The sequence below is a fragment of the Staurois parvus genome, unplaced genomic scaffold (genome assembly GCF_062004578.1).
Source record: "Staurois parvus isolate SC_StPar_1 unplaced genomic scaffold, SC_StPar_1.0 ptg000023l, whole genome shotgun sequence".
Classification (NCBI taxonomy): domain Eukaryota; kingdom Metazoa; phylum Chordata; class Amphibia; order Anura; family Ranidae; genus Staurois; species Staurois parvus.
The window spans coordinates 1,942,551-1,956,417 of record NW_028317819.1 but is presented as its reverse complement, the minus strand read 5'-3'; the positions used below and the strand labels follow the sequence as shown (position 1 = coordinate 1,956,417).

At 43.1% G+C, this 13,867-nt stretch overlaps 1 protein-coding gene and 1 pseudogene across 2 annotated transcripts in view; one reads left to right on the top strand and one right to left on the bottom strand.

The window, feature by feature from the left end:
- The window catches only part of AGAP2 (ArfGAP with GTPase domain, ankyrin repeat and PH domain 2), a 296,663-nt gene that overhangs the window by 91,282 nt on the left and 191,514 nt on the right, over positions 1-13,867 (top strand). The gene's annotated exons all lie outside the window — the stretch shown is intronic.
- On the bottom strand, positions 5,133-5,247 carry LOC149472090 (U2 spliceosomal RNA; annotated as a pseudogene).

The following is a 13,867-nucleotide window of genomic DNA, read 5'->3' as shown; positions in this document are numbered from 1 at the left end:
AGGCACACTCCTAAACCTTGTGGACAGCCTTCTCAGATGAGTTGAAGCTGTTATAGCTGCAAAGGGTGAGCCAACTCAATATTGAACCCTACAGACTAAGACTGGGATGCCATTAAAGTTCATGTGTGTGTAAAGGCAGGTGTCCCAATACTTTTGGCTATATATATATATATATATATATATATATATATACTGTATATATATATATATATACTGCTCAAAAAGATCAAATTAACACTTTTAAAACACATCAGATCTCAGTGAGGAAAAATATCATGCTGGATATCTATAACTGATATGGACTGGGTAATGTGTTAGGGACGTGAGGATGCTCCATCGTTTGATGGAAATGAAAGTTATCAACCTACAGAAGACTGAATTCAAAGATACCCCGAAAATCAAAGTGAAAAAATGATGCAACAGGCTAGTCCATTTTGCTGAAATTTCATTGCAGCAACTCAAAATGGTACTCAGTAGTTTGTATGGCCCCCACGTGCTTGTATGCATGCCTGACAACATTGGGACATGGTCCTAATGATACTACAGATGGTGTCCTGGGGTATTTCCTCCCAGATCTGGACTAGGGCATCACTGAGCTCCTGGACAGTCTGAAGTGCAACCTGGTGGTGTTGGATGGACCGAAACATGATATCCCAAAGGTTTTCTATTGGATTTATGTCAGGCGAGTGTGGGGGCCATTCAATGGTTTCAATTTCTTCATCCTCCAGGAACTGTCTGCATACTCTTGCCACATGAGGCTTGGCACGCATTGATGTGGAGGAGTTGGACTGCCCATGCAACCTCTGTAAGGTCCACGTATCACCTCATGCTACCAGTAGTGACACTGACCCTAGCTAAATGCAAAACTAGTGAAAAAACATCAGAAACGATGAGTAGGGAAAAAAATGTCAGTGGACTCCACCAGTAAAACCATTCCTCTTTTGGGGGTTGTCTCATTGTTGCCCATCTAGTGCACCTGCTGTTAATTTCATTAACACCAAAGCAGCTGAAATGGATTAACAACCCGCTCTGCTACTTAACTGACCAGATCAACATCCCAGGAGTTTAATTGACTTGATGCTATACTCTAATAAAAAAATGTTTCTTTAATTTTTTGAGCAGTGTATATTCACATCAGTCCCTGCCCTCAAGGAGCTTTCAATCTAAGATCTAAGGTCCCTAACTCACATTCATACATACACAGACTAGGGCCAATTTAGACAGGAGCTAATTAACTTACCAGCATGTCTTTGGAGTGTGGGAGGAAACCGACACAGGCACAGAGAGAACATGCAAACTCCAGGCAGACAATGCCGTGGTTAGGCTTTGAACCAACGACCCAAGTGCTGCAATTACCAAGTTACTGTGATGTACTGAAAAGATTGGACTCACATCTATTTCTTTGTGGAATATTTTGTTTTTTGCTTTCTGTAACACTTTACTGGATGCATTGTACTTGTAAAAACCAACCCTTATGTTCCAGGAAAATACTTTTGTTTGATGACAAACTAAGGAAATGTATAAATAAGCTGATTATATAATTACCATTGTATTAACTTGGCTGGAAGTCATTTGTGGAGATTGTGAAAATATTCCATTTTAACTGGTTAAATAGGGACAGTGTTTGTGCAAAGGTCGGGTACCAGAGATATATGGCTAATTGCTTTGTGCCGAGTGTCAGGAGTGATGTTCCTTGTTCCCTGTCTGTATTACCTGAGGTGCAAGGCGAGGCTTGTTCTATGTGCCTGAGTCAACGCCATGATCTTCTAGTTGCCAGGCAACCGCTCTCCAAGTCTCCACAAAACACAGTAAAGGAGTAGAGGTGCCAAAAATAAATTGTATTTGCACCTGTTATCAAGTCAGACAAAGGCTGGGCAGCTATTGTATTTAATTGTAGCCCTGGACACAAAGCATGTGCATTTCAATTGAGGACAAAATGTAGGCAAGCAACAATAGCTGCTAAAACTCAGGATTTTGCTTTTCTTTTTGACTAATTCTGCAGGAAGAACAAATACTAAAAATACCAATCAGCTCACTGGGAATAAAGCCGGCCCTAGATGGATCAAAATTTGGGTCCAGACAAATTGTGATCCATCTATGGAAAGGCTGGTTGCGCAGAAGTCGATCGGTGGCTCTAGCTATTGCCGGCGGTGGTAATGAGTGCATTTTGGTGGCGGGGAAGGCTCCCTGCTGTCAGAATACTGTACAATAGCTGAGCAAAAGGGATTCCCCATTCATCTGATTGATTTATCTTCTTTTGTTCAACACAATGGTTAAATGAAAGAAAACGAATCATGTAATGCCTGCTTTAGTATAAGGCTGTGCTCCTAGATTGTAAGCTCCAAGGAGCAGGGCCCTCGAACCCCTTGTGTATCGCACTGTATTGTTATTGTACTGTCTCATGTATTGTCCCCCATTGTAATGTAAAGCGCTGAGTGAACTGTTGGCGCTATATAAATACTGTACAATATTAATAATAATAATACATAGCGTGTGCAAAAAGCAGAACTGTGGGAGGGGCCCAGCAAGCTCAACACAATGCAGGCTGCATGCAGAAAACTACAGGAAGGGGCGGAGACAAGACTAGCTACCCTGTACATTGAGAGAGAGCATCAGAGACTGGTCTTTATTACAGGAAGCCCCTGCACAGAGATAACATTTAACAATGGATTACTGCACAAAGTACACATGATCCAAGTAAGAATACACAGGTCTTTTGTTTCTCTTGTACTTAGACTTATCTCAGGGTTCAGTCTAAGGCCATAGACGGGCTGTGGCCGATAAACAAAAAATCGCTCTGCCCCATTGCCGATGCTGTCATCCATGTCCACAAAAAATGGCCATTTTTTGCGGATTTTCCAGAATGACCGATAAAAATAAATGAGATCCGGCGAAAAATGGGCGACAGGCTGGCCCCACTAACGGCGTGATTATCGGCTGATTTTTTGTGCAGACGAAAATTCGGCTGATAAACGACCCGTCTATGGCCTGCATTAACCCACAAATAGCTCCTTTTGTCATATATAGTGACAGGTTATCTTTAAAGAGGTTGATCCTTTGCTGCTTAACTGATAAACAGCACTTTATTTACAGGGATGTTCTCAAGAAGTTCACACACGGAGAGAGGTTTTTAGCATTTTGTTATATAAACCACTACAATAGATCAATAAATCACCAAAAAATAAATTATTTCATAAAGTAATACTAAACACACACTGTTTAATTTACATTATCCATTATCTTTATGTACATGGATGATGGCACTGTATTTATTCATTTTTTTAAATCTAAGTACAGTACAGTCATGTGACCCAGCCCATCTGCAGGGAAACATTTGTGGGAGGAGCTTCTAGTCCTCTGCTGCCCGTCACATGTTAAAAAAAAAAAACAGCCTTCGAAATACAAAGTAAAAATACATAATTAATATCAAATAAATGTTTTAGATTGCCTCCCACTGACAACAACTATGGGGCACTATACCTCCTACTGACACCAACCATGAGATACTATGGGGCACAGGGCACACCACTCGCTGACACCAACAATAGGGCACTATTCCTCCCACTAACGCCAATGATGGGGCACTATTCCTCCTACTGACACCAATGATGGGGCACTATTCCCCCCACTGGCACCAACAATGGTGCACTGACACCAACAATTAGCACTATTCCTCCCACCAATATCAATGATGGGGCCCTAGTCCTTATCCTACTGATCACAGGCACTATGTTATTTTCTTATTCCCATTGACAACCAAGCATGATAAATTGTTTACTCCCACTGATACAGAGGCATTTTCTACTCCCACTGGCCACTGTCCAGCCCCCTAAAGTCTTCAGGATAGTAATCTCTCTGTTTGTTTAGAATGTTTGGAGACCCCTGATGTAAATTAAACAAGTTTTGAAGCCTTAACTATACCCAGTGAAGTGACAATCCTCAGGTGATACACAGAGATTAAACAAATCCTCTCACGTAAGTTGTACTTGTTTACCTGAAGCCACCTCTTTTTTTTAAGTCCGCAAACGTGCAAACTACAACGAAAAACCCGTAAGTGATCACAAAAAATGTGCAAGTGCGAACACCACACGAAAAAGTGCACTTAGGGGTGTGTTTGTCCTACCCCCGGAAGGGTTGGACCGTTCACCCGATCCCCCGGGGCACGAAGCTCCTGACAGGGACAAGGTTCCCATTTGGTCCTCCTGGCCAAAAGGCCTGGTGGACCACCGTTCCTTATGCCCAGCCGAAGCCGGACATCCAGTACTAGGCAAGCCACCTCTTTTTTTTTTTTTTTTTTTTTTTTTTTTAAGTCCGCAAACGTGCAAACTACAACGAAAAACCCGTAAGTGATCACAAAAAAAGTGCAAGTGCGAACACCACACGAAAAAGTGCACTTAGGGGTGTGTTTGTCCTACCCCCGAAAGGGTTGGACCGTTCGCCTGATCCCCCGGGGCACGAAGCTCCTGACAGGGACAAGGTTCCCATTTGGTCCTCCTGGCCAAAAGGCCTGGTGGACCACCGTTCCTTATGCCCAGCCGAAGCCGGACATCCAGTACTAGGCGAGGGGGTTCTCCCGAAGAGAAAACCCCCTAGGGATCAGGGGAGGAAGGAACCGTATGGCCACACATCCTCCCCCTAGACTTCAGGTAAGGCCCGAGGACCCACACCCTCCATCCGTGAAAAACACACACATAAGAACAGAAAAAGTGACAAAACGTGGGAGTGGTAAATAAATAGAAAATAAAAAAGTGGTACCGTGCCTAATAGTGCACAGACCAGGCCCTGAGGCCTGTAGCAAAAATTGCCCCGGACTTAGCCAAAAGACCTGGTCCTTAGGGCGCTGTGCAAAAAGAAGTGAAAAACAGTGGCCATGTGTCATCTTCACACCGTGGGGTCCCACACCCAAGTGTTACTAGTGACACCCCTGAGAGCGTCTTCCCCAGGGGGCACTGAGTTTGCGGACTTTTTGCGTCCCCAGCCCCAGGCCAGACCAAGGTAGCACGTTCAGATCAGGAGGTACTGGGTCTTTCCGGTCTCCCCAGAGGAATTACTCCCAAGGCCCCAGAACGAATCATGGCGCTCCCTGGTTTCTGTCCCTCCGGTACTAGCCTTCCGGACCCCCATCATACCAGTGAGGGTACTATACAACGACCATCCCCGTAAACTAGAATGGTCGGGAGCACCCCCACTGGACACTGATAAGAACAGATACTACACTTGATCTTAGCCAAAAGGCCGAGAACTAGGCAAGCCACCTCTTCTCTACATCCATTTAAAGTGCAGAATTTAAACAGCTTTTCTAAAGTTCCAGATGCAGGGGTGGGGATATGACATCACACACTATACAGCTCAGAGAGGAGAGCTGATAGTAATCTTAAACCTGAGTGGTGCGAATGGACACACCTCCTTCACACACTCACATAGGGAATCATGCACAGCTGAGACTGTAGTAGAGCTCCACTCCTCTGCCTCCCTTGATTACTTGAAGTCAGCCAAACCTGTCAGAAATGACTTATGCAGATAGCAGAGGAACCAGACTGCAGACAGAAATCAAACACAGTGGTGTGGATTGATGCAAGTACACAATATAGAATTATATGCTTTGTTCATTTTTCATGTCAGAGGTTTACAATCATTTTAACTACAAGTTCATATTTAACTTGCTTCCAATGTCCTTTATTTCTCTAACAAATCACTTTCAAAGGGTCTTCCTTTCCTAGGGCGACAACTTTAAATACCCTGCAGTGAATTCACTACAACATTGTCAACCTTTGCAACTACATCCATGTGCGTGTTGAGAAGGAGGGTTATTTTATTGTTGTCTGTGTCCCCAATGGAGACATTTCCCATCAATTCCTGTCCTGAGAGGAAGTAAGAGAAAATAACGTCAGAAAGACACAGATGGCAATACAAATCCAAGAAATGCTCTAACACTAGCCCCCCTCCTAATCAAAAATCAAATTGTTTGCAGCTGGTGTTAAACTTGGCAGATTTCTACCCAATGCATATCTAGAGTAAACTAACTTCACACCATTAAAAAATGAGCTATTTATCAGTTGTTCATTTAATAATATAAAACGTAGACCTTTTAACAAATTACCTATTTTAATTACCCTATGCAACATTATGTCATTAGACAGAAGCTGTGTTTTCCAGTGATATATAATGTGCATCATTAGTCTACCCAGAGGTCTGTCCTTGTATAGTAACATAATGAGCCTACATCCCTAGGGACAGCCATTTTTCATGGTGTTCTACCCTTTACAATGCTTCTTGAAAGAGTGTTGCACACCAGCAGAGATAATACTTATTCATCTTAGAATTAATCTCTAGCTTTTACAACCAGTAGGAATTGTTCAGCATCATTTATTAAATTTTAGTCAGTTGCCGCAAAGTGTTCTTTATATAAAAGACACCATAAAAAAAAAAAGAAATGGAACGTGTGTATAGGGTCTATTGTTGACCTATTCGATATTTCATTTTCCTGTCCTTGAGTCCGATTGCTGTTTTGGCCAGAAACGAAGAAAACTCTTTATCAGTTATGTATCTGAGGATTGACAAGTCTGCCTGACATATGTCTGAACTCTGCCTTAACTTTTATATGCTTTCTGTACAGCTTTCCCACTTAGGTTGATTTACCATAGTGGTGGAGCATGGTCAATTTTGCAAACCTAATTATCCCGTAGCTTAGAGAACGAGGCAAAATAAAGTGGTTCAGAAGGCTAAATGTTTTTTTTTTTACCTTAATGCATTCCCTACATTAAGATAAAAAACATTTAGTTATCATTTCTACCACCAACCCCTCCCCCGCCCCTAAACCCTTACCTGTCTCTTCTGATCAATCCAGCATTGTGCTCGGCTGCAGTTGTCCTCCTTTCACTTCTTCTCACAGGAGATTCAGGCAGTAGCAGGAGCCATAGACTTGTGCTGCTGTCAGTCATATTATTATTATACAGGATTTATATATCGCCAACACTTTACGTAGCACTTTATAACATTATTATTATTATACAGTATTTATATAGCGCCAATAGTTCGCTCAGCGCTGTACATTACAATGGGAGACAATACATGAGACAGTAATAACAATACAATGCGATACACGAGGGGTTCGAGGGCCCTGCTCCTTGGAGCTTACAATCTAGGAGGGAGGGGATAGTGGTACGGGAGGAAAAGCTGTGGGGGATGGAGTAGTAGGAAGAGTGGAGGAGATCAGCAATTAGCAGGGGGCGGGGTAGGCTTCCCTGAAGAGGTAGGTTTTCAGGGTGCACCTAAAGGAGAGGAGAGTAGGTGATGGTCTGATGGATTGGGGTAGGGACTTCCAGAGGATGGGTGATGCCCTGGAGAAGTCCTGGAGGCAGGCATGGGAGGAGGAGACCAGGGAACTAGAGAGAAGGAGGTGTTGTGAGGAGCGGAGAGTGCGTTTTGGGGGGTATTTGGATATTAGGTCAGTGATGTAGTTTGGGGCAGTATTATGTATAGCTGGAACATTGGGGCAGACAGTGCAATTACAATACAATTTAATACAGTAGGAATCAGAGGACCCTGCTCCTTAGAGCTTACAATCTATGAGGGAGGGTCATGAGATACAAAAGGTAATAACTGTGAGGGGATGAGATGATGGAGAAAATAAAAGTACAGTTGTTAGGTGGGGGCAGGGTAGGCCTCTCTGAAGAGAAGGGTTTTCAGGGAGCATTTAAAAGTGGACAATTGGAGATAGGCAGACAGATTGGGGTAGGGAGTTCCAGAGGAAGGGACAGGCTCAGGAGAAGTCCAGGAGGTGAGCATGGCAGGAGGTGACAAGGGAGCTAGAGGTCTTGGGAGGAATGAAGAGAATGATTAGGCTGAAATTGTGAAACTAGGTTAGTGATGTAGCTGGGGGCAGAGTTGTGGATGGTTTTCTAAGTTGCCGTTAGCATTTTGAATTTAATTAGTTGGGTGAGTGTCAGCCAATGGAGGGATTGGCAAAGAGAGGTAGCAGACACTGAACGGTTGGTAAGGTGGATAAGCCTGGCAGCAGCATTCATGAAGGACTGGAGGGGGGCTAGCCTATGTTAAGGTAAGTCAATGAGGAGGGAGTTGCAGTAGTCGAACTGAGAAATAACCAGGGAGTGGACGAGAAGCTTTGTGGTGTCGTTGGTTAGGAAGGGGCGTATGTTGCGAAGGTTGAGGCAGCAGGATTCAGACATTGATTGGATGTGGGGCCAAAAGGATAATTCAGAGTCCAAGATTACACATAGTATCTTGCCATGCGGGGAAGGGCTGATAGTTGAGCCATTGATCTTGACAGAGACATCAGGGGAAGGGGCATATGGGAGAGGAAATATTATGAGATGGGTTTTGGGAAGATTGAGTTAAATGCTGTGAGGATTAGGCTAGGGGAGGCGTGGCTGAGCTGGGGCTATGTGTGTGTCTGTGGACTCACACAGCCCGGCTTGGGAGCGTGCCCACACGGGTGTCCCCATAGCACATGGCTTGTAAGAAGAAGTGGCAGAGATTACCAGCAGGGGACCACTAATTAAGAGGTAAGGGATCTCTCTGTGCAATATTCTCTGTGCAATATCGTTGCACAAAGCGAATAAGTATAAACTGCTTTTTTTAAATTTTTATTACATTAGTATTGCTTTAAGGAGGATATGGATATCTTTACGTAGCTACAATGAAACTATGTAGTATGGGTATCAGTGGCACCACTGATATGAGTCACTATTCCTCTAACTGACATCAAAAGCAGGGCAATAAATCCTGCACTAACACCAACGACAGGGCACTATTACTTTACTGACACCAATGATAGGGCACTATTCCTTCACTGACTCCAATGATGGGGCACTATTCCTTCACTGACTCCAATGATGGGGCACTATTCCTTCACTGACTCCAATGATGGAGCACTATTCCTACCACTGATACCAATGATGGGGCACTATTCCTCCCACTGATACCAATGATGGGGCACTATTCCTTCACTGACTCCAATGATGGGACACTATTCCTCCCACTGATACCAATGATGGGGCACTATTCCTTCACTGACACCAATGATGGGGCACTATTCCTACCACTGATACCAATGATGGGGAACTATTCCTACCACTGATACCAATGATGGAGCACTATTCCTCCCACTGATACCAATGATGGGACACTATTCCTTCACTGACTCCAATGATGGTACACTATTCCTCCCACTGATACCAATGATGGGGCACTATTCCTTCACTGACTCCAATGATGGGGCACTATTCCTTCCATTGACAACAGTAATTGGGCATTATTTCTCCCACTGACACAATAATGGGGCACTATTCCTCCCACTGACACCAATAATGGGGCATTAATTCTCACCCACTGACACCAATAATGGGGCACTATTCCTTCCACTGATACCAATGATGGGGCACTATTCCTCCAACTGACACTATTGATGGGGCACTATTCATTGAACTGATGCCAAAGATGGGGCACTATTCCTCCCCCTAATACTAAAAATGGAACACCATTTACTCCCACTAATGCCAGGACAAATTTCTACTCCCACTGGCCACAGTCTGCCCCCCCCCCCTTAAAGTCTGAACAACTGCTGTAAATTGGCTCTTTGATTAGAAAGTTTGGAGATCCCTGCTTTAAGTGAAAAATCACTAATCATGTACAAACAAAAAAACAAAAGAAAGAAAAAACAGAACTTTTTCTTTTACATGCCTGTAAATAGTTCTAAAGGCAATTTTTTTTCCATTGTGGACAGAGTGAGGGAGGGTTATAACCCTTGTCAGTTTTTTGTGCCATCTGTGTCCCATTGGGGAGAATTCCCTTAACTTTTTGTCACATAGCTAAAATAGTAACTCAGAGGAAACACCTTAAAAGTGAGAACATAGCAAGCAGGCAAGTAGGTTTATATCCTGGAATCAATCTGCCCTTAGCTCAGGAATGGTGCAGGCAGGAGAGTGTGCGTAGCTGAGAAAACCCCTCCTGAAGACTCCTGGAATGTATGACATCCAGGGGCAGACTGACCATTCGAGCACTCGGGCACGGGGTCAGTGGGAGGCCCCATGATATGCCCCTATTTTATAGGCTTTTTTGAGTGTGGGCAAGGACACAGGGGCCCCATGATCCCCTATTGCCCGGGGGCCCCATGAGTTGTCAGTCCGCCCCTGATGACATAATTTGCCTAGGCCTGGGAATCAGGAAATAACAGAAGAATTGTGAAAATAAGGTTTAAAACAAGTAGATAGAATATAGTAATACTAATCTTTTTACTAATGCTAGCAGCATAAGGATTACAAATAGTCAATGTTTCAGCAGACTCATAAAGATCCAGATTGACAACATACTGCAATAAAATAATGGTTTAGTATGTTACATACAGTATGTGGAGAGGGAGCACTGTCAGCCGCAGCTTTGAAGCAGCCTGAGGATGAACAGAAGCATTGACATTGTAGCCACTTAAAATGTGTCACTGGGTGCCCTTTGGCACAGGTCATATGGTCTCTGATCAAATGACAATTAGTTCTAATTGGGATCTTTATACCTGATGGGAGCAGACTGATAATACTAACAGAGTAAGACACAATAGGCTCAAAATGTAAACTGACACTGAAACATGTGAATCGGCCTCTTCATGAAACAGAGTTCATTCATCCAGTTTTTCCACTCCAACTATTCTATTATTAAGTATACATATTAGCTTAGCAGTGTCTCCTGGGATGCTTTAGTTGTAGGGCACAGAAAATATATCTTCAGCTATCAGCATTTCTAAAACGAGCAGCTTGCTATTTTTCTGTGCTGTACAATGCTGTCAGCAGTTATCTATGTCCCATCGTTCAGGGCTTTGTCAATTGCCAGTGTTGAAGACAGGCAGTGTTTTGTCGGGCTCTTCCCAGCAACCTGCATGAAGGTATATGAAAGCGTTTTGTAGCAAGATACCAGGAAATGCACTCAGAAGGCAAAATTAGACCAGCTGGCTGCAAACCATTCAAACCCCGTTATGCACAGATACAGATATTAATAAACCTCATGCCAAAAACAGTTAACATAATTGCTAGTGGCCTCAGTTTTTGCAAAGGAAGTAAATGAAATCTTCCAGTACCAGGTTACTAGAGTTCTTATCAGTGGTAAACACAAAGATACCTACTTATCAAACCTTGCATGCGTTAAAGAGATGCATGATTATGAATAAGAGATGTTCTGTTTTAAATGTCATTTTATGCATTGATATACCTCCTTAGACCCAGTCTGTCCAGACATTATGGCCAACTGCTGAACTGACACCATCCACAAACAGCTTAACTCTTTAATAAAACACAAATGTTGAATCCAATGTAACATTTACATGAGCTAATTTCAGTAAAGAGGATGTTTTTCCAGTATATTGACCTGCAAGAAAGAATTATTTTTCAAAGTCCTGTCTCTGCAAAGTACAAACACTGAATGAGGGAACATGGAAGAAAAAGAGAGGGTATAGCTAGGATGAAACTAAGTAGCACTAAACAGGACTGGTTGATAGAGGAAGATAACAATTCACATACAGGTGAAACTCGAAAAATTAGAATATCGTGCAAAAGTTAATTTATTTCAGTAATGCAACTTAAAAGGCAAAACTGATATATGAGATAGACTCATTACATGCAAAGCAAGATAGTTCAAGCCGTGATTTGTCATAATTGTGATGATTATGGCTTACAGCTCATGAAAACCCCAAATCCAAAATCTCAGAAAATTAGAATATTGTGAAAAGGTGCAATATTCTAGACTGAAAGTGTCCCACTCTAATCAGCTAATTCAGCCATAACACCTGAAAAGGGTTCCTGAGCCTTTAAATGGTCTCTCGGTCTGGTTCAGTAGCAATCACAATCATGGGAAAGACTGCTGACCTGACAGTTGTGCAGAAAACCATCATTGACACCCTCCATAAGGAGGGAAAGCCTCAAAAGGTAATTGCAAAAGAAGTTGGATGTTCCCAAAGTACTGTATCAAAGCACATTAATAGAAAGTTATGTGGAAGGGAAAAGTGTAGAAGAAAAAGGTGCACAAGCAGCAGGGATGACCGCAGCCTGGTGAGGACTGTCAGGAAAAGGCCATTGAAAAGTGTTGGGGACTTTCACAAGAAGTGGACTGAGGCTGGCGTCAGTGCATCAAGAGCCACCACACACAGACGGATCCTGGACATGGGCTTCAAATGTCGTATTCCTCTTGCCAAGCCACTCCTGAACAACAAACAACGTCAGAAGCGTCTTACCTGGGCTAAAGAAAAACAGATCTGGTTTGTTGCTCAGTGGTCCAAAGTCATCCTCTTTTCTGCTGAGAGCAACTTTTGCATCTCATTTGGCAACCAAGGACCCAGAGTATGGAGGAAGAATGGAGAGGCACACACTGCAAGATGCTTGAAGTCCAGTGTGAAGTTTCCACAGTCTGTGTTGATTTGGGGAGCCATGTCATCTGCTGGTGTTGGCCCACTGTGCTTCATTAAGTCCAGGGTCAATGCAGCCGTCTACCAGGAGATTTTGGAGCACTTCATGCTTCCTTCCACAGACGAGCTTTATGGGGATGCTGACTTCATTTTCCAGCAGGAAATGGCACCTGCCCACACTGCCAAAAGCACCAAAACCTGGTTCAATGACCGTGTGATTACTGTGCTTGATTGGCCAGAAAACTCACCTGACCTGAACGCCATAGAGAATCTATGGGGCATTGCCAAGAGAAAGATGAGAGACATGAGACCGAACAATACAGAAGAGCTGAAGGCTGCTATTGAAACATCCTGGTCTTCCATAACACCTCAGCAGTGCCACAGGCTGATAGCTTCCATGCCACGACGCATTGAGGCAGTAATTGCTGCAAAAGGGGCCCAAACCAAGTACTGAGTACATATGCATGCTTATACTTTTCAGAGGTCCGATATTGTTCTATGTATAATCCTTGTTTTATTGATTGCATGCAATATTCTAATTTTCTGAGATTGTGGATTTGGGGTTTTCATAAGCTGTAAGCCATAATCATCACAATTATGACAAATCACGGCTTGAACTATCTTGCTTTGCATGTAATGAGTCTATTTCATATATCAGTTTCACCTTTTAAGTTGCATTACTGAAATAAATTAACTTTTGCACGATATTCTAATTTTTCGAGTTTCACCTGTAAGTAAACAAGTTATAGTGACCCAAAACCGCCACTAGTTGCCAGAATACACAAGAACAATAATAACCCAATGCAAATTGGTAACGGCACAGAAAAAAACGTTGGACAGAACAAGAGACTCTCTTTTCAAGTAAAAAGGAACAAGAAAAAGCATCCTTTTAGCTCTTCCAAGTTAGCAAACACATGTTCTATCCTTGTGTATTGTCTTCAGATTTATCAGTTCTATGATGATAGGTGTGTACATGCTAAATAGTGTGTAACTGCAACATAGGTATTTACAAGGATCACAATACTTCCCCTAACAATTCCTTCATTTTCATGTCTCCTCAAAAGGAATACATCATCCCAGGTTGTCATCTGCTTCCTGAACTGGGATGTGGCTCTGGACCTTATCAGATGGTCCATAAGTGCTCTGCTGTTATGGTGCCTGTGAGAGAAGTACTAAGAGAAGCTACATAAATTGCCTATTACAAGATCATGCCTCCAATGATCACTCGTGGTTTCAGTTGGCTGGTTCTTTCTGGGCAGTATCAGGGCGGGCTTGTGGCCAGCAGTATTGGCGGGGGGAGCTGAGCAAGGAAATCCCCTCTTACAGCTGTATGTAAAGGCTACAAGTGACATTTTGTGTTTTCTCATGGTAGTTCCTTGGGTGCAAAGGACTACAGGGAGAGTAACTAGGCTGCTTGTGAAGGAGAGATAGACCATGGTGGACATCATTCAGACAGCATGT